At 35.3% G+C, this 24,168-nt stretch overlaps 2 protein-coding genes across 23 annotated transcripts in view; one reads left to right on the forward strand and one right to left on the reverse strand.

The window, feature by feature from the left end:
- The window catches only part of CSN2 (casein beta), a 113,355-nt gene extending 89,748 nt beyond the window's left edge, over positions 1-23,607 (reverse strand). Inside the window, exon 1 of the mRNA XM_049093025.1 lies at positions 23,543-23,607. The gene's annotated coding sequence lies outside the window, so the exon portion shown is untranslated. The remainder of the gene's footprint in view (positions 1-23,542) is intronic.
- Positions 1-24,168, forward strand: part of STATH (statherin) — a 55,586-nt gene that overhangs the window by 23,274 nt on the left and 8,144 nt on the right. For 7 of the 22 annotated variants that reach the window (XR_007401741.1, XR_007401732.1, XR_007401739.1 and 4 more), the window contains exon 2: positions 23,014-23,077. The exons of 12 other annotated variants lie outside the window; for them this stretch is intronic. The gene's annotated coding sequence lies outside the window, so the exon portion shown is untranslated. Of the gene's footprint in view, positions 1-20,591; positions 20,697-23,013; positions 23,078-24,168 lie in introns of those variants that run through there. 3 more of the 22 variants (XR_007401731.1, XR_007401735.1, XR_003131343.3) reach the window with 3 other exon arrangements.

The raw sequence follows: 24,168 nt of genomic DNA on the forward strand, positions 1-24,168 counted from the left end.
ATATATATATATATATATATATGGTTGATAGGAAGCAGCAAAGGAGTCATAAAATTCTGAAACATGAAAAAGATAGCAATTGCATGAAACATAATCTTGCAGGGGGAAACTGATTTAAGTGATTAAGTACCATGTATAACAATTGGTCTTTCCTAGGATTGAGGGTATATTCACATGTGTGGAAAATTATACAAACAGTTTTACACAAAATTAGTAGGAATTTTAACAACTCGGTGCATAAATATCAATGCTGCAGCTAACCAGAAGACCCGGTTTTCCGAATAATTTGGTTTCCAACAATTACGTGAGCCTAGAAACGAGCATTTTTCCAGATATCTCAGATTGGCAGCCCTTGAAACGAGATCCAGTTATGCTTGAGTTGTCAGCAGATGCAATATTTTTAAAGAATTTTAATTCGTTGACAATCAATACACAAAAAGATCTGAATAAATAATGACACATTTAGCTTATCTTTAAAAAAAGGAAGCTGTGGTAACAATGGAGCGTATATATTACATGTCAAAATTGACTGGGGTTGAGTTTTAACTTTTTCCTTCAGACCAGGCTTGCACTTTCAGGGAGTCCAGGGTCCCCACAATACCTTATTTTCCTTAAACCTGGAGCTGTTTTCAGCATTTGTGCTACCTGCCTGGTTACCATAGCCTTTTCATTTTGTGACTTCTGAAAAAGTAGGTGCCTTGTAGATACCAACTCACTTTGCATAAATTGTGGTTAATCATTAAATTTTAGAAATCAGATGAAATATGACATATTATTTTACAGATTGAGAAACTATCAAGAGAAGTTAAGAATTTCAATCCTTATGAAAGTTACTGCTAGTCAGTAACCACTATGTCACCTCAACTTGCCTCGGATAACCATATGTTTAGTGGTGGCAAATGGTAAGCAATGAATATGGGGAATATTATTTTTCATATACTAATGAAATTTTAATTAACATATCCAAAATGTCACTTTAAATATTTATTCAAGATGTTTTAGACTAGAAGACACACTGAGGTACCTCTAGGAAAAAATAAAACCTTATTGTGAGCCACATATGGCAGAGGGAAGCCACACAAACTCAGAATATAGATAATCACTCCACCTGATACCATCCTCATTTCCTGTTATCACGTTCTAAATCAACCTATAGTATCACGTTCCTAAATCCTTGGAATATGTGGTACAAAATGGAATGGAGAAACTATTTCTAATCATCATGGCTTCTTAGAATTCAAATCCTTTTTAGGTATTTTAAACCACAGAATTACCATATTATGGAAGAACTAAGTTTAAATAATGCTATGATAACCCAACTCAGACCTCCCACTGCCTGGAATTCTTACCTTTCAATTAAGAAGCAAGGTAATATTTTTATTTATCCTTTTGTTATTTTGTATGCATTGTAATATTGAAAAACCTAATAGCATTCTTTTAAAAATATTTTTAAAGAAACTAATGTCTGTATACTTTAATGTGCTTTTAGAAATTGTTCTATAACATAAGCTACTGATTTATCTCCTTTTTAGTACTTCTGGATACAATTAATGTTTTAGAAACTGTAAAATGTTTATTTTACTACTCTATTTTATTATGAAATGCCAAAGTCTTATTTTAAGAGCTAAGTCACCATAATTAGGTTTTTGGAAATCCAGGGTACTGTGTATTTAAGGTGTGGACTCCTGGATCATTTCTTTCATCTATTACTGAGATATTCACCTAACAATTGTTCTGGAGATGAAATAATATTTATAACATATCTGACACAATATTTGGTGTATAGCAGGTGCTTAATAACTGCAACTATTTCTGATTCTTGTTTATTAACAGGCTAAAACCATTTCTTTAACTCAGTTAACATTTGTCTATGTTCCAGTTTCTTTTATACAAGGAGAACAAACTGTCTAAGTAAAATTGAGGTACACTGCTATATATAATACATTTATTTCATATTTTAAGATGCAATAACATGTTTATAATAGTACTTTAAAGTATTGTCAGTATTAAATGCTCCTAAAATGAATACCCTATGCATCGTCCTATAAGAGTAAACAAATATACCTGAGATTTTTGGTAAAAATGAGAAATTAATAACAAATGTAGGCATGCAAATATTAAGACAGAATAATGCCTATATGTACACATTCCCCAGAAGTGCGTAGGTAAGGATCACCAGCAAATTTAATACTATTGGAGTAAAACAAAATTTTACCCTTTAAAAATAATGAATTTAATATTTCTGGATCCAGGTGGTAAGGCACTGTTATAGATCAAAAATGCATTAGAATACCTATTTTACTTTTCAGTTCTTTGTTTAACCACTGGGAAAGTTAAGTTGATACACAGTCAGCAAACCTTGTGGACTAATACACCGTCACAGTATTAGAGACTAAACTGGAAAAGATTTTAGAACTCTGTCTCCTTAGTAGTCTTTCTTTTGCTACACATATGCGATGAGGTGCAGTGATGCTCAGTGACTTGCTCAAGCTTCAGCAGCCTGGCTCAGGTTGAGCTGCACCCAGACCTCCTTAGACCTCCTTGCACCCAACAGTTCTATTTCCACCTGCTGCTTTTCATGAGGGAGTCAGACTGCATGTATGGGTTCAACTAATACGGATTTAGAAATGAGCTTTGGGCGCCTGGTGGCTCCGCTGGTTAAGCTTCTGCCTTCATCTCAGGTAGTGATCCAGAGTCCTGGGATGGAGCCCCGATGGGCTCCCTGCTCAGGGGGGAGTCAGCCTCTGGCTCTGGCTGCCCTTCTCCCTGCATGGGCGTCCACTCTCTTGCTCACTGTGTGTGTGTGTGTGTGTGTGTGTGACATAAATAAACAAAACATTTTTTAAAAATGAGTTTCTCCTCTATTTTGCATTTCTGATAGTCATTGTCTGAAAGATTGAAGAAGACTCATAAATAAATGGCCTAATAGAGTATACTTGTTGTTTCATCACTGTATCTTCACGTCTGGTATAGTACCTGATATGTCATAACAGCTCTTCATTGAATGAGTAAATTGTTGTGCCCGAGATTGCAATCCGAGAAACCACCCAGGAGCCGACACCGATGCAAACACACGAGGGTTTATTTACAAGCTGGAGCTTGGGTCCAAGTGCACCCGACGCAGCAGAGCTGGGACTTGGACCTGAGACTGAGGCTCAGCAGCTTTATAGGGGCCAGTGGCCAATGGGATAGGCAGAAAGTTGCACAGTCATGTCGGTCCACACGCAGGTGGCCCACTGAATTACATTTTACCTATAGTATCCATTTGAACTGGCCTATCACTGAGCCGATTTCCGATTAGGGTGTGCCCTGGGGCTCCACTAGGGTGGGGCAGCGCCCTAAGCAATAAGCAGGTCTGCACAAGGCGGGTGCAGCGCAAAATGAAGTCAGTCCTGCTCTGCTTGTCCAGGGGTAGGGGATTTTTGTCAAATTTCCTGGGTCCCACATAAATTAGTAATTTTTTAAAAATTTTATTTATTTATTCATGACAGACACAGAGTGAAAGAGAGAGGCAGAGACACAGGAGGAGGGAGAAGCAGGCTCCATGCAGGGGGCCAACGCCTAACGCTAGGTCATGGGGGCTGCCCAGTAAATTAATTAACCAGTTACATATAGGGCAGATAACCAACTAACTTGCTATACCTGAAAACTTCCACATTTTAGAAACCAAGATTTTGCATTATAGTCTATTAATAAAACTTCTCCTTACAAAGAACTTGTCAAATTCATATCCATGTGTCTCTCAAGTGAATATGCTTTTATCAAAATTTTCATTGGACTTTCCTAATTGTCTGGAACAAAGATAAATTAATATGTGATTAACGGGAAAATGTGTGATTTTTAAGAAGAGTGAAACTATTATTAATTTGCTATATACCTATATTACAGGACTAAGTAAATACGAAGTTCTTAATTTTTACCTGCCTTTTGGCTGTTGCTCTTGCAAAGCAGCTAAGTCTAATAAGATGTTTATGAGTATCTATTCTTATTTAAATATGAGTAAAGCTTTTATATAGATGGCAGAGGTAGGCAACAAAGAACAGAGACAAGTGTATGACCTTTAAAACCTATAATTACAGATATCTTTGGCCTTGTCTTATATAAAATAACAAAGTTGACAAAAACACTTTTTATAAAGTTTTCTCCTTGTAGGATTGAAGAGACATTAGCTATAGGTTAAAAGGCATACACTACCTTCCATATCTGCTTGAATGTACCGGGGAAATTTTGTTTTAATCCCAGGAACCGCTTTCTAAAAGTAAGAAATATATTTACTTTTGGAAGTGGTGATGGTAGCTCTGAATCCATGATGTTTACACAGGAAACAATGTGATGAAGAGTGGTTAACTTTAAAAATGTTTTGCAAAATAACTTATTGCAAAATAATCCCCTAACTTCCATAGCTTCATATTCTTCTAGTGAGACTATAGTAAATATTACATCACAACATGATAAGGTGGACTAGATGGGTCGTGTGAAGTGCTTTGAAAAGACACACCTATAATCTACTAATTTCCTCAGAAGTAACTGATTTTTTTTCCTCTCCTTGCAGCTCTCACTGTCAGTCCCTCACCTACATCCACTATCTCCTTGCGCACAACTGCACCACATCCCTGAGGTGATCAGAATTCTGTTTTCTCTGTGTTTCCATATCTGGCACATAAATCTTGAAAAGTTTATTATTTCTTCAATGTAGAGTCAATTCAAAAGCAAAACTAGAGTAAGAATTCCACTTAGAGAAATGGAAAAAAATAATCATAAAAACACTTTAGTGATCAATTTTACACTAACTTTGTTTCTTTTGCTTATAATCTACTAGGTTTTTTGTTGTTGTTGCTTTGTTTTGTTTTGTTTTGTTTTAAGAGAGAGAGAATAAGGCCAAGGGGTTGGGGCAAAGAGCAGAGGGAAAGGGAAAAAGAAACTCTTAAGCAAGAGTCATTCTCAGCATGGAACCAGAGGCAGGGCTCTGTTTCACACCTGAGATCATGACCTGAGGTAAAATCAAGAGTTGGCACTTAACTGACTGAGCTACTCAGACACCCTGATATAATCTACCAGAATTAATCACTCATCTCCTTTTCTCTCTAAATCAGTAATTGTCTTCAATCTTTCCTTTAAGATTAAATCCAAATATCACCATAAGCTAAATAAAATATAATGCCATGGTATTATAAATTTTAAGATTCTGTAGCACACCTACATTTATATTTTAAACCATGGCAGGATTAATACTTAAAAACCAAGAAACCAGTCACTTCCTAAAAGTAAAAATATTAAGCCAAATAAGGATTTATTTGAAGTATAGAATGATTTGTATATGAATATTATGGGAAACACTCTGCTAAACCCTAAACATTCCCGGAAACAGATTTCTAAAAGATCCATGTCACCAAAACAATGACAACATGGCAGATTTGCATTTTTAAAAACCGGTAAAACTGAAATTTTTTTTTTTTTTTTTAAATACAGAAGGTGAAATATCACTCCTCCAGTGAGATAAGACAATTTAATAAAACATAAAATCCTTTCATCTAGCAAAAACATAAGATGTGCTTGACTAATGAGTCTTTACAATAGTTTTTTTTCACCAATAAGATTAGAACTATAGTATCAGAAAAAAATTAGAAGTACAACTATAAAAAAATAAAGACCAATGCATCCAAATTACCAAGATTAAATTTGTATGGTTTTTTTTCCTAAAGATCTCTTAATATTAATGATATTAGAAGTCATGATGAACACTATATATTTTGTCAATCCATTCTATGTTTCTGCAATAAGGACTCCTGTGTTTCTGGATCCAAATTAAATGCTAATTTCCAAATGACTTTCTGGCCATGGATGCATAACAGTTGCCCAAAGATATCTTCAATGTTAGGGAAAGATTTTCATACTTCCTGTGGTGTACTTCACTTCTTAAAAAAATACCAACAGAAACAGGTAGTAATGAAAATAAAAGAAAATTGGAAATGGTTCAGCGGAAATAGAAAATTTCTCTATTCTCTGCGGATGATATTTGGGAAAACTATTTGATCCAGTTATTGATAACTCAAAATAGTGTGGAACGAGTTCATTAACTGGAATATAGTAAGTGAATTGTATAAAGAGAGTGAAACTTTGATCAACCTTGTTCTTTTTTTTTTTAAGATTTTATTTATTTATTCATGAGAGACACAAGGAGAGAGGCAGAGACACAGGCAGAGGGAGAAGCAGGCTCCATGCAGGGAGCTGGATGTACTTGATCACCACCTGGGCCTGAAGGCAGGCACTCAGGGATCCCTCAACCTTGTTCTTTAACTCAGACAGAGACTAAATGTTATCTACACAATGGATAATGGTTGTAGATGGACACTTGATTGCTAATATGAATAAAATCAATTAAGTGATCTTGTTTTTCTTTTTTTTCTAAGGAATCTGTCAGCATCTCCCAAAAAGTAAGTCCTAACTTCTTAAATTACTTGTAATTTAACTTTTTATTTAATGAAGATTATAAAAGAAAATATTTGTTCTATAGAAATTTAAGCAAGAAAAGAATGTGGTCATTTATCCCAGAAAGGTAGAGGTTAATCTTTTCAATGTGTTAATCCTTGATTGATGAGATATCTTTTTCTATCAAACATAGGTCATTTTCTCATTCACTCAAAATATGTATTATTTTTAGCTAACATTATGAAAATAGTGAAGTCTTTCATTGCTTTGCCAAAATGCTGTGGACTAACATAAAAGGGATTGTGGGAAAAGATTTGCGAGACACTTTGAAGGCATGCTGTTAAAGCAGAATACCTTTGAGTTTCTTTTTAATGGTCTATCATCTTCACTTTTCTTCCCTAGTTCTGTACACTTTTGTTCACAAAGTCGTATTTTCCGTGCTATCTCTTTAAGGACCAAGAATATTATATTTGCATTTCAATAAATGCCAAATCTCTCTTGGTATTATTTTCTTTTGGGGGGACATTGGTCCCACATCCTTCACATTTTACTACAAATGTGAAGTTAATATATTACTTTGAAAAAAAACATTGAAATTAATCTGGATTTGGAAAACATATTCCAAGTCAATCAAATTTGAAGATCAAGATTTCTTTTTTTAAAGAATGACACTGAAATTGTACCCTCTTAACCTAATTCTATAAATAATTCAATTGGAGAAAATATATTTTGCATGAATCGGCTAATACATCTGATTTCCAGATTATCTGAGGAATGGAAGACGTATCTTTTAGTGATTTTCATTCCTAAATCCTTCAAACTTAACATTTTCTTGTTTAAAAGTTGTTTTCTATTGTAATATTTTTCTTAAAATTGATTCATTTAAACTTAAGCCAATTTATCTTAGAAGCAATATATATTTACTTCCAAAACATATGTTAGTTGGCAAAGTGGTATATTTTTTATAATTCACAATAGGATAGTGACTACCAAAATGAAAAAGTGTATATATGCATTGCCTAAATTAATCTTTTGTATTCATTCATTCATTTGGCAAACATTTATTAAGAAGTATGTCCCAAACACTATCTTGGTCTCTAGGGATACAATAATAAATATAACAGTCTCTGCAGATACAACAATATATACAATAAATATGATAATAAATATTACTGATTGTATGTTTATCACCAAATGGGAAATTCTAATATAAATCAAACAAAACCCATAGAATGAAAATGAATCTATTCTAACACTTCTCTTTATGGAAGAGGATTTCTCCCTTTCATTCAGGAGAAGATATTTATAAACAATGCTGTGGAGATAAAAGATAAAATTCTTGTTCATCTCTCTTCAAGGAAAACACAAGGAACATAGATGAATTGGTGAGAAAATTGTATTTATTTAAACAATTTTTTTATTCATATCACCAATTTGTAATATTAGAATAATAATGGGATAGGGGAACATCTGTAAGTTTCCTCTTCTAGTAAAGAGGAAAGAGATTTATAAGATTTATAAAAATGACTATGTTTCCCCATTCACCTTAGTAGTAGCCACCTAAATTGGTCCATATTCTCCTGAGACACTTCCATTTAATTACAAGATCATTTTTATCTCTTCTACTTGTTTTCTAAAGGTGATTAATAATAAGCAGCCAAGAACCTGGTTTTATTGATGTAATTTCAATCCTTCTAATGATTACGTAGGTAATGTGAGAAATATCCCCCAACCACTAACATTCAAGAATAATACTGAGGATTTCATATGGTGGCTAGATTTTGATCTTTATTATTATTATTTTTCAAGGAATATTCTAGCAGGTAATCTAGTGAAGTAAAAAACCTTTTCTTTTAGCATCAAATAGCAAGTTCATCGAGAAATACCAGATTTCCAGCAAAGTGTGTCTTAATTTGTTAAAGGCATGTATAGGGTAAGCAATGGAGAAATCATTTTCCCAAACTCAATGTTGTTTTGGGGATATTAAGAGCTGGCTATAAACCCCACAGTGTACATTGGGGCTCTTTGATAGAAACATCAGATATGTTTGTCTGACTGCAGAATCCTAGATTTCAATGAATAAAATCATGAGAAATCCTACTGAGTTTATTGGACTCTCAAGATCAGAAATGGAAAGAGAAATTATAAGCTGAGATACTTATCTTGGTTCTTCTTGAAAATTCTTCTTTTACTTTATAACGTACAAATTTTCTTTTTCTTTTAGATATTTTTGCCTGAGTCACTGAATTAATTAGAAGATTTCTTCAATTTTGCAGTTCATGCTATAATATTGTTTACAGTGATTGCCATATAATTTCACTCTCCTTTTGTCAGGTCTAGTTAGAATACTTTAGAAATTATCTAAATAGGTGAAGTTATAACTCCTATCACTCTCTCTTTTGAACCTGGAGGAGATTACATAAGGACTTTTTAATAATTTTGTCTCTCTGTAGGTCAAAATCCACCAATTTCACCAGAAGTTCACCTTCCCCAAATATTTCCAGGCTGTTCATTCTCAGCAGGTAGCTATGAACCCTTGGTATAGCCTTAGGAAATCACCTACCCATTTATTCCCACTTTGGTATGTTTGATATTTTAAAAAAGTATATTGGCCTTTTGTTAAAATATATATATATATATAAAGATATCAAATAAAGAAAAAATCCCAAGGTCACACATAGAAATTAAATCGAATTTAAATTAAAATCTCAAAGCCAGTAATTAGAACAAAACATGTAGTTAAGTATAGCAATATAAGATCATAATAATAGTGATAAGAATTTCATTTATATTGGATTCTAATTTCCTAAACACTGGCATATAATATTGCTCCATTTCTGCAGCAATTCCTTGAGATGAGAAGATATATATCAGATTAATTTACAAAACAGTCTGAAACTAGAAGAAGTGGAATATCCATAAAAAGTTCGGTTAGCATCCAAAATCACACAAAGATTCAAAAATATAAAAAGAAAATTTTCCTCTGATGAGAACTGTTAGGATCAACTATCTTAATTTACATCTTCAAATTGAATTTCTAGTCAAAACCATATATGTATGTTTTATATCTATTAAAATAATAAATGGGTCAAAATGAAAAATATGCAACAGTGAATCCAAGAGAATTGCTGATATTTACTGAGCATTGACATGTGTCAGCCACAGTTCTACACCTTCAATGTTAACTAGGTTCATGTTCATATATACCTGTGAGGCTGTTAACATTATCAGCCCCTGTATGGGTGGTACCAACAGGCACAGGGAGGCTAAGTAATTGCCCGTGGTGATCACAGTGCATGTAATAATGAAAGAGGCACAAATCCCACCCAGGAGTTAAGCCCTAGGACCCTTCCTCTGAAACATTCCACGTCTGAGGCTACGCTGCACACACATACCACTTGGAGATTAAGTTGAGGAGGGGATTTTACCTTTCATGGCATTGGTCCACAGCTTGGTTTTCTTCTCCAGTTTGGTCGTCCTGAGTGATGGAAAAGGATCAGACAACATTCCCAACTAACTCTATGTGAGACGAATAACATTACTGGTGTGAATAAAAGCTGGGCTGTGTTTTCAGAACAGGACCATTCGCTTTGTGGTCACTCCTTAGTTCTCTGTTTTGCAATTGCGGATCTTGAATCCCTTAACTGAGAGACTTGATAGAAATGAGTTACTGACTCACATATCCTGAAATTCATCTTTAGAAGGAGAAACAAATTTATAGAGACATTTACTAAGTGCTAAATTAGAATTCCAAGCACAATGAAGGAGTAGTATGGAGAGGCCAATTGATACCTAGACAAAGGCCTCATATGACCTCTAGGAAATTCAGACAAAGCAAGAAATATCAAAAGGACAACTAAGGTGGAAGTAAATGAAATTGACAGAATATTTACAAAATACACCTACAATAAATACATCTCGGGGGCCCTGGGTGGCTCAGTCAGTCAAGTGTCCAACTCTTGGTTTCGGCTCAGGTCCTAATCTCATGGGTTGTGAGATCTTGCTTCACGTTGGGCTTTGTGCTAATTTGGGAGTCTCCTTGAAGATTCTCTCCCTCCGCTCCCCACCCTACTCTGTCTCCAGAATAATCTTTTTAAAAAAATGAAATCTGGCAGAATAATTGTGAGGGAGTTGTTTTTAAAGACACTCAAATTTTCAAGGGATATTTTACTTAATACAAGTGTTTGAAAAATAGACATTCAAATTAAAACAAGGTATTGTCATTTAAGAAGTAGTAATATATTTTATGGCTAATAAACTACTAGGAAATTAAAATATTTCTTGAAATGTTGTCAAAGATATAAATATTTCTCATTTAATGGAGGATTAAATAGAACCTTGCAGGGCAGCCTGGGTGGCTCAACGGTTTAGCGCCGCCTTCAACCCAGGGCATGATCCTGGAGAGCCAGGATCGAGTCCCACGTCGGGCTCCCTGCAGGGAGCCTGCTTCTGCCTCTGCCTGTGTCTCTGCCTCTCTCTCTCTCTCTCTCTCTCATGAATAAATAAATTATAAATCTTTTAAATAAATAAATAAATAAATAAATAAATAAATAAGATGAACCTTGCAGAATCTGGCTATTATCTAACCAACCTTTAGTCATTTGCACAACAAATACATGCTAACAGCCTATTATGTCAGCACTAGGATATTAATTAGCAATAAATATATATAATTATATTTTTGCAAGGCCAGAATGTAGATTTGCCTGTTGATACGTATTATGCCCATATGCATCATATACATGCATATGTACATAAATATATATGTATATTTTGAAATATAAATTTTATTGCTAATCCAATATTTTCTCCTGATTCATAGATTTGACTAGAAAAATCATTTCTACAGTTTCCACGTCTATCACATCACCTAATATATGTTTGACTGTTTGTTGAAAAGGCAACAATCCTGAGCCAAAGCAAGATTGTGTGAAGTACTGTCTGTATAGTTTGTACTCTTCCTTTTGATCGTGTTGGACATGTCAGATCGGGATTGTAGTACCACATTAACTGTATTGATGATCAGCTGAAGTCTCTGTAGCACAACTGCTGAGACACAGAATCACACATCTCTTGCAAAACATTAAAATTTCAGATGCATTTCTAGCCGTGTGGTCTTTTTATTTCCATCCCTCATAGGTAGAGACCAGGCCACTGTTGACTAGAATAGCTAGTTCTCTAACAGCTAAGTGAGGCCATCTGGACGTCACTGAAGGAACTCTGTGTACACATAGGGCCTTCAATCTCAAGTGTGCCTCTCAGACCCAATGTCTGGGAACCTTCAGGCTATGGGCCTCACTACAGCTGTCCCTCAGCACAATTTTGACCTCATTGTAACAAATCTGTGATTTGTTCCTGTTCCCATGTGTCTCTCCGAAAAAAACTCTCATCCAGATTCTCAAGTCACAGTCCCTGCTGGCCCAGAGAAGAGCCCAGAACATAACCCTCATAAGAATCTAATATTGGGAACCTAAACATTCTAAGGCCTTCCATTAGTGGCTAGACAGTTTTTCCAACAAGTGTCAAGCACTTTTGTCATGCCAGATATTTTTTCTAGATGTCGTCAGAGGGCAGAAAACAAATTTCCCGGCTTATGGCACTCACATTCTAATCATTAGAGGAAGAAAACAAGCCAGAAAAGAAACAATAGGATCTACACCAAGTGCTGATAAGCGCACTACAGAAGAAGAAGGCCATTCTGGCAAGTTCAACTTTTACCTCCTGAAACAAAAAGAATGTGAGAGTAGTGAAGGAACCCAGTTGCATAGAAGAGACAGTAAAAGCAAATGCACTGATGTAGGTGCCTGTGCAATGGGAGAGCACGTCCTGGCCAGCAAAGGCCATAATGGCCTTACAATGTATGTTAAGAGAGTCACTATGTGATGCATATTTGAGAAGGGTGAATGAGTAAATGTAGGGGACTTTTTGTTTGACTTCCAAGAATCCTCTTGTCATTTAAGGTTCCCTTGTAGTATTCCATTCCTTTTATTTCCCCTTGGCCTCCTTCCTTTCCCACTCACCTGGGCTTCACTCTTGATCATTTAAATATTCTCCTTAAAGTTCACATTGACTCCTTGCCTTTGACAGTCCTACCTGGAAAAGCCTAATCCTGGAAAATCTCTGAAAATCTACTTCTACTACACTTTTACCCTGGCAGTTAAATTCCAAAGGATAAGAAAAAAAGAAAGAAAGAAAAAGAAAAAGAAAACCAAAAATGACTCCTGACCATATAATTTTTCCTTTTGTCAATTTATGTTTTCTATACTCTATATTATAAAACTGCTTTCAAAACCTTCCTTCTGGAGTTAGAATTAGCTATATTTTCCTTTTGTTCCCCTCAAACTTTTAGTAGTTTCATTATTCTCCTCAAGGCTTCAATGATCTCTACCTCCTCCCCTCCATTCTTAGAAGAGCCTTTTCCTTTCTCCATCAATTGAATACCCAACCAATTCGTCATAAACACCCACCTCCCAGTGTATCCTTCTACCATGATCTTAATCTGGACACTGACGTTTCCCTTCTAGTTTCAAAGGTATGCTGATCTTGTGTTCCAGAGCCAATTTCTCTTTCTCTCCTTTTTTACTCCCTACCAAAGCTTTTGTTTTCAATAGGAATGGTTGTGGTGAAGTAGTAATAATGACTATAACATGAAAAATGTACTGAGCATCCATTATGCGCAATATGATTATATGCATTGTCTCAATCTCACAATGTTTAATGACTGCACAGAGATAATTGGAGCTTGCTCCCAAAGGCACTACTGAATTTGGTCCTGTTGATTCAGTCTTACTGCTCCGTAAGTGTCTGTGTGATTCCCTTCCTCTCACTACTTCTTTGCATCAACTGCGTTTTCTCAGACTTAACATCGATGATCAGTAGGGTTTCGACCTCAACCTCTTTCCTCACTATATTCTTTCCTCTATCATCTTGCCAGTTTAAGAACCTTAATTACCCCAATAATTGCCCAAATATTTCAATACGATCCTGAATTTCTGCCTCCAATGTAAACTGACATACCCAGTTGTCTCCTGGTCTTCTCTGCTTATTTTTGTATTTCCTTAGTTACAATATAAGCACGGTGAGTATGTTTTCTCTTTGGTCTCCTGTCCATAGAATGCATCCATGTGAGCTCATTTTTTCTTCTAAGTTTGTCAAGTCTGTTTTTTATTATAATAAAATGAAACAGGAATATATTATTGACTCTAGTTGCTCTGCCGGTAACTGAATAGGCTTGGAGGATTTGTAGACTCAGATAACGGTTGTGGTTCTATATTTCTTTTGGAAATGTGGAAAATAATGAAAAAGTAAGTCATCAAAAAATATTATTTTCACCTAAGGAATCTGCCAGAATCTCTCAGGAAGTAAGTCACAGCATTTTTATGTTACATAAGCATTGAAAATTATTTTTTCCAAACCATTAGAGTTATTTTATTACACATAATTTATTTTATAGAAATGTGCATGGCTGAAGAATGTGGACATCCTTCCTTGTTAGGCAAAATGTGTTGTCTTACACAGTTAGATATTTTATTCTATGTAAAAAATCTGCATTTTTTCCTAGGAGAAAAACCAATGTTCATGAGAACTCTACAGAGGTCTAACATATGTAAGGGCTTGTGTTCTAATACTATTCTAACATTTGGAAAAGTTAGTCTGCTGTCTAAATAATAGGGACAAACTTAAAACATGTTCATTTTCTAGCTATGCACAAAATATCTGTGTTAGTTTTATTTTTTGAGTGAATCAATTAAGGGAGATTTATTCTTGCTTAGCTACACTACTATCAAACTTCTTGAAATTTTTAAATAACGGAGATCTTGCTATTGAGTGTCTTCCATTACCATAAGCTTGTGTTTCCCCAACATGGTATTTCAAATATTTGTCAAATACAATTCTTATCCAGGCTATATTTAATGAACATCTTTAATTTATACTGCTTAACACTTTAGTTTAAGAAGAAATTTTATATGATAACCGCAGCCACAGCTTTATCCTGTAGTTATATGTACAGTTTTCTGATACACATGAATATAAACAAAATTTTTTAATTCTTCTATTTATATACTACCTAAAATTGTCTTCTAAACGTATCTAACTAATATTTATCGCGTATGTATTACATGTCAGACTCATTTTAGGACTCTGAAGATAAAGCAGTCTGTGACCCACAATATTTCTGTCCTTACCAATAGTTATTAAAAAGGAATTTGGGGGGGCTCCTGGGTAGCTCGGTCTGTAAATGTCTGCCTTCTACTCAGTTCATGATCCCAGGACCCTGCGATCAAGCCCCACATTGGGCTTCATGCCCCACAGAGAGTCTGCTTCTCCCTCTGCCACCTCCATTATTCTCTCTCTCTCTCTCTCTATCTCTCAAATAAATAAAATCTTAGGAAAAACTGAGAGCTTGTCTCTTAAGATCAGGAACATGACAGAGATGTCCACTCTCACCACTGCTATTCAACAGAGTACTAGAAGTCCTAGCCTCAGCAATCAGACAACAACAAGAAATAAAAGGCATTCAATTTGGCAAGAAGTCAAACTCTCCCTCTTCGCAGATGACATGATACTGTATATAGAAAACCAAAAGAATCCACCCCAAGATTGCTAGAACTCATACAGCAATTCAGCAATGTGGCAGGATTGCCACAAAATCAAATACCCAGAAATCAGCGGCACTTCTATACACTAACAATGAGACTGAAGAAAGAGAAATTAAGGAATCAATCCCATCTACAATTGCACCCAAAAGCATAAGATACCTAGGAATAAACCTAACCAAAGAGATAAAGGACCTATACTCTAAGGACGAAGGACACTTTTTAAATCCAGGAAGACACAAAGATATGGAAAAACATTCCATACTCCTGGATTGAAAGAATATATATTGTGAAAGTGTCTATGCTACCCAGGGCAATTTACACATTCAATGAAATCTCTATCAAAATACCATGGACTTCCTTCACAGAGTTAGAACAAATAATCATCAGATTTGTATGAAACCAGAAAAGATCCTAAATAGCCAGAGGAATGTGGGAAAAAAACAAATCTGGGGGCATCACAATGCCAGATTTCAAGCTATATTACAAAGCTGTGACCATTAAGATGGTATGGTATTGGCACAAAAATAGACACATAGATCAATGGAATAGAATAAGAGCCCAGAAATGGACCCTAAGCTCTATGAATAACTCATCTTGGACAAGGTAGAAAATAATATACAATAGAAAAAGGCAGTCTCTTCAAGAAATGGATTTGGGAATATAGGACATACATGCAGAAGAATAAAACTAGACCATTCTGTTATACCATACACAAAGATAAACCGAAAATGGTTCAAAGATCTAAATGTGAGACAATAATCTATCAAAATCTTAGAGGAGGATACAGGCAACAACCGTTTTGAACTTGGCCACAGCACCTTCTTGCAAGACACATCTCTAACAGCAAGGGAAACAAAAGGAAAAGTGAACTATTGGGACTTCATAAAGATAAAAAGCTTTTGCACAGCAAAGAAACAGTCAACAAAACTCAACGACAACCTACAGAATGGGAGAAGATACTTGCAAATGACATATCAGATAAAGGGCTAGTATCGAAGATCTGTAAGGAGCTTATCAAACTCAACACCCAAAAAACAATCTAGTCATGAAATGGGCAAAAGACATGAATAGACATTTCTCCAAAGAAGACTTAGACATGGTCAACAACAACAAAAAATGCTCCACATGACTTGCCATCAGGGAAATACAGATGAAAACCACAAGGAGATACCACTTACATCAGTGAGAATGGTTAAAATGAGAAGACAGGCAACAACAAGTGTTAGGGAGGATGTGGAGAAAGGGGAACCCTCTTGCACTGATGGTGGGAATGAGAATGCAAGCTGGCAGAGCCACTCTGGAAAACAGTGTGGCATTTCCTCAAGAAATTAAAAATAGACCTACCCTATGACCCAGCTAATGTGCTATTGGGTATTTACCCCAAAGATACAGATGTAGTGAAAAGCCAGGACACCTGTACCCCAATGTTCACAGCAGCAAAATCCACAATAGCCAAGCTGTGGAAGGAGCCTCGTTGTCCTTCAACAGATGAGTGGATACAGAAGTAGTCTATATATACAATGGACTATTACTCAGCCAACAGAAAGGATGAATACCCACCATTTACTTCGATGAGGATGGAACTGGGGAGTATTTTGCTGAGTGAAAGAAGTCAATTGCAGAAAGACAATTATATGGTTTCACTCATATGTGTAATATAAGAAATAGTGAAAGGGACCGTAAGGGAAGGAGGGGAAACAGAATGGGGAAAAATTAGAGAGGAAGACAAACCATGAGAGACTCTGAACTCTGGGAAAGAAACTGAAGGTTGCTGAAGGGAAGGGGGGAGGATGGGGTAACTGGGTGATGGGCATTAAGAAGGGCACGTGATGTGATGAATACTGGGTTTTATACTATATATTGGGAAATTGAGTTTCAATAAAATATTTAAAAAATGAAATGGTACCACGTTTTATAACTGCTAAGGGATAAATATCCTTTTCTTTTAAAAAACAATGAAAGGAGAACTTTAAAAATATATGTAACACAGAGAGTAGCCATTGTTCTGCTATTCTACCTAGCACCCTTTCCTCCTCCTCCTGATAAAAGCACCACTCCCTTCTGTCCCCCCCCCCGCCTTTTATAGAGCTCTTGGTCTCAATAGGTGACTCAGGGGAGGCTACAGCATGGAGCACCCAGCTATGCCAATCCTATCCCTCCCCAAGCCACAGTGGTGGGTCTGTATTCAAACTTGGCCAGCGTATATCTTGTTCTACTGACCCCTGTGACAGTTTCAATGATGAGCTTATGACTATAAGTAGGACAAGTGGTATTATTTTCTGGATTGATTTCAGGAAATCAGGAGAGACAATATTTTGCCTTTTTCAGAAGTTATATAGTTGGAGTCATACAGAATGTAGAGTTTTCAGATTGGCTTCTTGCACTTAGCAATATCCATTTAAGTTTCCTTCATGTGATTTTAGAGGTTCACACCTAATTTCATCTTTTTTTTTTTTTTTTTATGACAGTGTCCTTAGAGCTTTATAAAACAGGCGGGGAGGGACAGATTTAGCTGATACACTATACTTTGCTGACTTCCAATCTAGATAGCTTATTTCTTTTTAGCACTAAATCATATTTCATTGTATGGATGCACCACACTTTATCCTCCACCTATTGAAAGCCATCTTGTTTACTTACAAATTTTAGCAGTTATGAACAAAGCTCCTATAAACAAAAATAAAAAATAAAATAACTTAATGATCATTTAAGTTCAAACTCATTGTAAAAAACTTTAGCTCCCTACTCTGCTTTTTATGTATATGTTGTCATATTTTGCATGTTTCATATTTGTGATTCATATTTTTTTACATCTAATTATGGCCATTTCTTTTGCACCAAAGAAGTCCCTTTAATACTTCTTGTAAGGTTAGTTTAGTGCTGATAAACTTCTTTACCTTATGCTTGTTTCGGAAACTATCTCTCCTTCATTGTGAATGATAACCTTGTAGGGTTGATTGTAAGTTTTCTCCTTTCATCACTTGTGTCGTGTAACTCCTTTGTGGTCTACAAAGTTTCTGCTGAAAAATCAGATGAAAAATAGCCTTTAGGGTTTCTCTTGTATGTAACAGTTGCTTCTCTCTTGGTGCTTTTAAAATTCTCTCTTATATTTAATATCTGACATTTTAATTATTATGTGTCCTGGTGTGGACCAGGATGGGTTCGTCTCATTTGGAAGTCTGTACAGTTAAACCTGATGTCCATTTCTTACCCCAAGTTAGGGATATTCACAGGTACTAATTTTTCAAATTATTTAATGCCCTTCTCTTCCTCTTCTGGGAAATTTATAATGCAAATGTTCATTTTCTTAATGTTGTCCAAGAGATCTCTTAACCTATCTTCCTTTGTAAAAACTCTTTACACTTTTTGCTAGTTAGCTTGGGTACTTTTCATTAGCCTGTTTTCCAGATCATTGATACATTCTTCAACATCTCCCAATCTACTGTTGATTCCCACTTCATTTTAGTAATTCACAGGAGACTAGACACCAAATGGTTTTTTAGTTGAATAAATCATCATTGCAGAACCTATCACAGACTATAAACTATTTCATTGTCAGACAAATAAGGAAAGGAGAAAAAAGAAAAAGAGGAGGAAGAGAAGAAAGAAAATCCAACAAAAATACCCATTCACTGTTTGCACACTTATGCCACAATGTAATGTCAGACTTATGATACAGCAATAGCACTTTATTGATGTTTCCCTTGTAATCGCATTTTCAAACAGAACACTGGTTAGTTAAAGAGGAAATGATATCTGTTTTACTTAAGAGTAAAATATCAGGACATGTTCTGGTCCGTCAATATTCTATAATGACCTATTGTCCTGGAAGATGGCAAGAGAATAAACACAAGAAGGTTATTCCACTGCTTAGATTTCACCTTGTTTCCCATACTCTCAGGCCAACCCCATGCTTTTATTATGTTAAAGCAGAAAGTAATGAGTGGAATCAAGTTGACATTTTGATGTCCAACGTAAAATATGGGTGAGTGAAGTTTAATTGTAGATTGTAAATGTGTATATTCACGTCTCTCTATTTTTATTACCTGGCAGTTTGGTTTTGTTGCAGATACTGTTCGGTATTGCCCGTAGAGAGTTAGTTCACTTCTTCATGAGGTTATGAATCTCCTAGATCTATTACAATTGTGCCTACTAACATTGCTTACATAAATCAATCAAAAATTAAGTGAAGGAAGAAATTAGGCGAGAGGTGGAGGGAGACAGACAGAAACTACTTAAAAAGAAAGGAAGTCATATGATAATTCTAAATGAAAAAGCAGGGCTTGTTTTTAAAAATCAGGTTTATTTCAATACTTACTAAACTAAAGATTAGCTTTGCTTTGCACTTGAGAAAAGACTATATATCTTTTAGGCTTATAAATAAATGAAGTATGTTCCTTAATATAAATAATTTCTAATGTCTGGTTCAAATATATCATAGATTATTTACCATTAGGTAAATATTGTCTTGAAACACCTGATAAAAAATTAAACTTTCAGTTTTATTTACAGGACCTAATTTCTAGATAAATAATACATTATTGAGTCTATCATTTGGTTTCTCAGTCTTTATGCTACACACATAATTGCCTGAAGATACTGTTTAAATGAGATTCCTAGTGCATCTCTAAGCTTCTGATGCAGTGCATCTTGAAAGAGGGCCTATGAATTTCCATTTCCAGAAGTTCTCAGGTTATTCTGATTCTGATGGTCTCATGTATCACTTTCAGTAACAGTGGACTATCATGTAACATTTACAACCTCTAAAAATGATTTTCTGATATTCAGTTCTGACCACTTTGAATTACTTAACCAGTAGCAAAGCAGTGACTTTTTATACAAATTTACCTGGAGACTAAACAAAAATAAATTTCCTCCTTTCTAGTGTAAAATGTACACATGGCTTCCACTGAGGAACATGAGCCCCCTTAAAGGCTCAAGTAAATTCAATTCCAAAACATATGTTTCCAGTTACTTGTGAGGTATGTAGACTAAGCATCTATGGTCATTTGATTTGAAAATAAGAATTATTTTATCATACAGTACTCAATAGATGACTGAATTTTGGCCAATTTTGGATATACATCAAGACTTAAAGCATGCCAAAGCCAATTGAAGAAAACACATTTTAATAGTTTGGAGGAAACACACGAGATGAATGAAGACTCCAATTTTGTTATGACAGTTGTCACCAGTTATTAGACACAAGTAGAATTTTAATAAAATGGTATCATTTTTGGCATAGAGTACTTCCGTCTTGGACATGCATTTGTTGAAATAGGGAGATGCTTTGTTTCAGAAACATTTTTACTCTTTCAATCATTTATTTCTATGCTTGGTTTCTTGCAATTTTCTTTCCCCTTTGTTTTATTCACAGATGCCTAGACTAAGACTGGGATTAATATTTGATGGGTCCATTTGTTTCCTAGTCATCTGCTTTACAATCTCCTATTGTAAAATCACCATGTTCAGTTTATCTTGATTTCTGGGGACAGGTTTGGGGCATCATTTTCAGTTTAATAATATGTTCTCATATTTGACATGATTTAGAAAAACAAATGGAGGATTTCAGTGTATTTAAATACCTCGGTCCTCTGGTAAAGCACATCATCTCTTAGGGCTTCAGAACTTTGGCCTCTGACTCCTGAGTCTTCTCTCTGCTAACAGGTAATATGTTCATGTACAATCAAGTATGAGGTTATATTTTAATCCTTTGTGTTTTTTGGAATAAGTTGAAAACTACTTAGAAAATGTATATTACTGCCTAGTAATTTCTCATGAAGAAACAATTTAAAGACATAATGACCTGATGTGAGGATCTGAAGGTGAGTTCAGGATTTCAGTGCCTCTGAATTGACAGTGATCATTGGACAGAGAGACGGATGTGTCAAATGGAGGAGATGTGCTCCATCATCTCTGCTGGTGGGATTTTCTAAAAGCTTTTTTAGTTCCTTGATTACGTATGTGACATCAGCTTTGTTAAGAATTATTTTTACCTTTAACTTAAAGTTTAAATTTAGAAGAAAATGGTATCTGAATAGATCAGATCTCTTTTAGGAAACACATGTATTCAAAAGTTTTAAGTCACCTTTTTAAAAAGTTACTTTATTCCCAGCACTAATCATTTTCCATAATCTTTCCATGCTCTTTTCATCATTCTAAATAGTTTGTTTCTGCATAATTAATAATGTATAAAGGCACTTTTTCATTTTAATAATTCATTTCATTTAACCCATTTTAATTTTATTTTAATTTGGCTGGGAAAAAAAAAACTTGTAGTATCTCAGACTTTTATCATTCTGTTCCTTGGGAACTATTATTTCAAAGCCCTTAATAATCTATCATTTATCTATCTATCTATCTATGATCACTTTCTGTTAATTTCTCCCAATCTTCTACTTTTAACAAAATGCCAGCTAGAAACATCCTATTCTGTATCATAACATGACTGAATATTTTGCTTAGCAAGTAGATGATAGAAAAATTTCACCAAGAAATATTTAATTCTCATTAATTGTCTAATGCCACAGATCTGAGTTCAAACTATTGGGGCAAATTAGCAGATAAAGAACAAGGAAAATGTCATTAGCCCCGAGGTCTGCTTTGTATGTTAAAGATTTAGAGTTATTAGCAGAAGAACAGTTGCTTCTCCCTATAGACATAAGTCGTTACTCTAATGTTCTATCAAAACTGGTGGTTGAGAAAAAAAGATTTGACCTATTATTTATCTTATATTTTGAAAAATTTTTATTTATATGTCTTCAATTAAGAAATAAATAATCAGGATTTCTGGGTGGTTCTACTGGTTGAGCATCTGCCTTTGGATCTGGTAGTATTCCAGGGGTTCTGGGTTTGAGTCCTGTATGGGGCTCCTCGCAGAGAGCCTGCTTCCCCTCTGCCTAGGTCTCTGCATCACTCATGAATAAAATCTAAAATCTAAGAAAGAGAAGAAAGAAAGAAAGAAAGAAAGAAAGAAAGAAAGAAAGAAAGAATTTCTTTTTCTACAGCAATAAAATTGGATTCGCTTACATATAGAGAATTACAAATACATGTCAATTAATCCCATATCATGTTAATTTAGTTGAAGTGGTTAATATGGAGAATACATTATTTTCAACAATTCTATTTGTCAAAGTATCTACAGATATTGTCCCTGGAAATTCTTTTTTTTTTAAGATTTTATTTATTTATTCATGAGAGACACGGAGAGAGAGGCAGAGACACAGGCAGAGGGAGAAGCAGGCTCCATGCAGGGAGCCCAATGTGGGACTTGATCCCAGGACTCCAGGATCACGCCCTGGGCTGAAGTCAGGCACTAAACCACTGAGCCACCCAGGAATCCTAATCCCTGAAAATTCTTTTCAATTTGATGTTTCTCTGCCAAGTATCATTCATTTTCCAATACCAGGGTCACACCATCTACACCCTTCTCAGCCAGGAACCTGGTTCCTTTTCACTCACTCTGTTAAGAAACCAGTCCCTGTTGCTTGTCATTCTGTCTTCTAAACATTTCTTTACACTCATGCCATTCTGTGGCCACCATAATCTCACAACAATCTAAGGGCTTGGCCTGATCCCATCATTGTCCTCCTTACATGCTGAATGATGTCCCTTCTAGCATGCTACCCTCTCCTTCTTTTGTGTTCTTCAGCTGGCTCCCAACACCTCTCCTTTCTTCTATATAGCCTAGCACAAAAAAAGCCTAGCTTTTGCTTTATTTTAATGTCCTCATCCTCTTGGTCTCTTCAAGATGTCCCTTTTGGGTGTTTCTATAGCACGTTCCTATTTCCAAATCGTGGCACCTATATTGATTTAGCAATGTCCCCTGCCAACCTCTAAGTTCCCTCATGTCAGGCAATGTGCTTCCACTGTCTTTGTGTTTCCAGTGTGTTTCCCAAGGCTTTGGAGAATAGTCAGTCAATAAATGTTTGACTTGCAAATGCAGGAGTGAATATGCTACTGATTTTCACATATGCTTTCACAGGAATCAGCCAAATATGAAGATCTTTGTCTTTGCCTTTGTCATGGCCCTCATGATTGCCATGATTGTAAGTATATCCGGAAATTTTGAACAATATATTCTCAGTAGTTCTCCAAGGAGTCTCCTTATTTCTTGTGTTCTGGTCATTGTTTGCATTTTCCTGATAACAGCTTTATAGATTTTAATATTTTTTATTAGCCATTTCTTTGAATTAAGCTAGACATTCATTAGGGGTTTAGAATAAATCTTGGGTGCACACACTCACATACACATGCACAGACACACACACGTTAAATACACGTGGACACTCAGGTGTAATTAGCTTAATATAAAAGCAACAGTTTTAAATGAGCTCCATGCAGCTGTGCAGGTAAGAAGCTAATAAAAGACATTTAAATATTACAAGGTCTAGACCAACCAAATGTCAGGAGTTCCTGCCTCTATTAAATCATTTCCTTGTATGTCACTAGGTAAAACTTGACCTATCTGAAACTTTCTTCCTCCTCCACTTCCTCCTCCTCCACCTTCTTACCTCCTTCTTCTCCTCTTCATCCTCCTCTTCCTCTGCGTCCTCCTCCTCTCCTATTCCACTTCCTCCTTCCCTCTCCTTTTTACCTTCCTTCTCTTTCTCCTCCACTTCCTGATCTCTTCCCTCCTCTCCTGTCCTCCCTCTCAACTTCCTGCTTCTGTCCTTCCCCTCAACCTTCCCTTTATTCTCCCCTCTTCTTTCACCTCCTTCTTGTTGCCTCTTCCTACCTTTGTTTCTTATTCTGTTCAAATAATGTTCTTTTCTGGGTATTCTTTGTGTCTAGTTACTGACATATTCATCAAGAAATAATACTTCTTCAATCAATCCAACAAGTTCTAGTGGATGTTATCAAAACAAATTGTTTATGATATCACAGTATAATACTTAGTTTTCTAATAAAAGAACAGAATTGCAAAAAATAAAAATATAAGAACAAAGAAAAACATAATACCAGACTCTATTAGCACAAAAAATATTTGAACATCAGTATCTCTTAAACTATATAAAACATAGCCATGTTAAAAAAAAATTTGTTTTGAAGAAACCCAAAGCTTAGCTTTTCAGTATCTCTCTGTTCACACATGATAGATTTTCCTTCCTTTCACACATGCAAAAAAAATTGAACCAGA

Source organism: Canis lupus, chromosome 13, assembly GCF_003254725.2.
Source record: "Canis lupus dingo isolate Sandy chromosome 13, ASM325472v2, whole genome shotgun sequence".
In the NCBI taxonomy this organism is placed as follows: domain Eukaryota; kingdom Metazoa; phylum Chordata; class Mammalia; order Carnivora; family Canidae; genus Canis; species Canis lupus.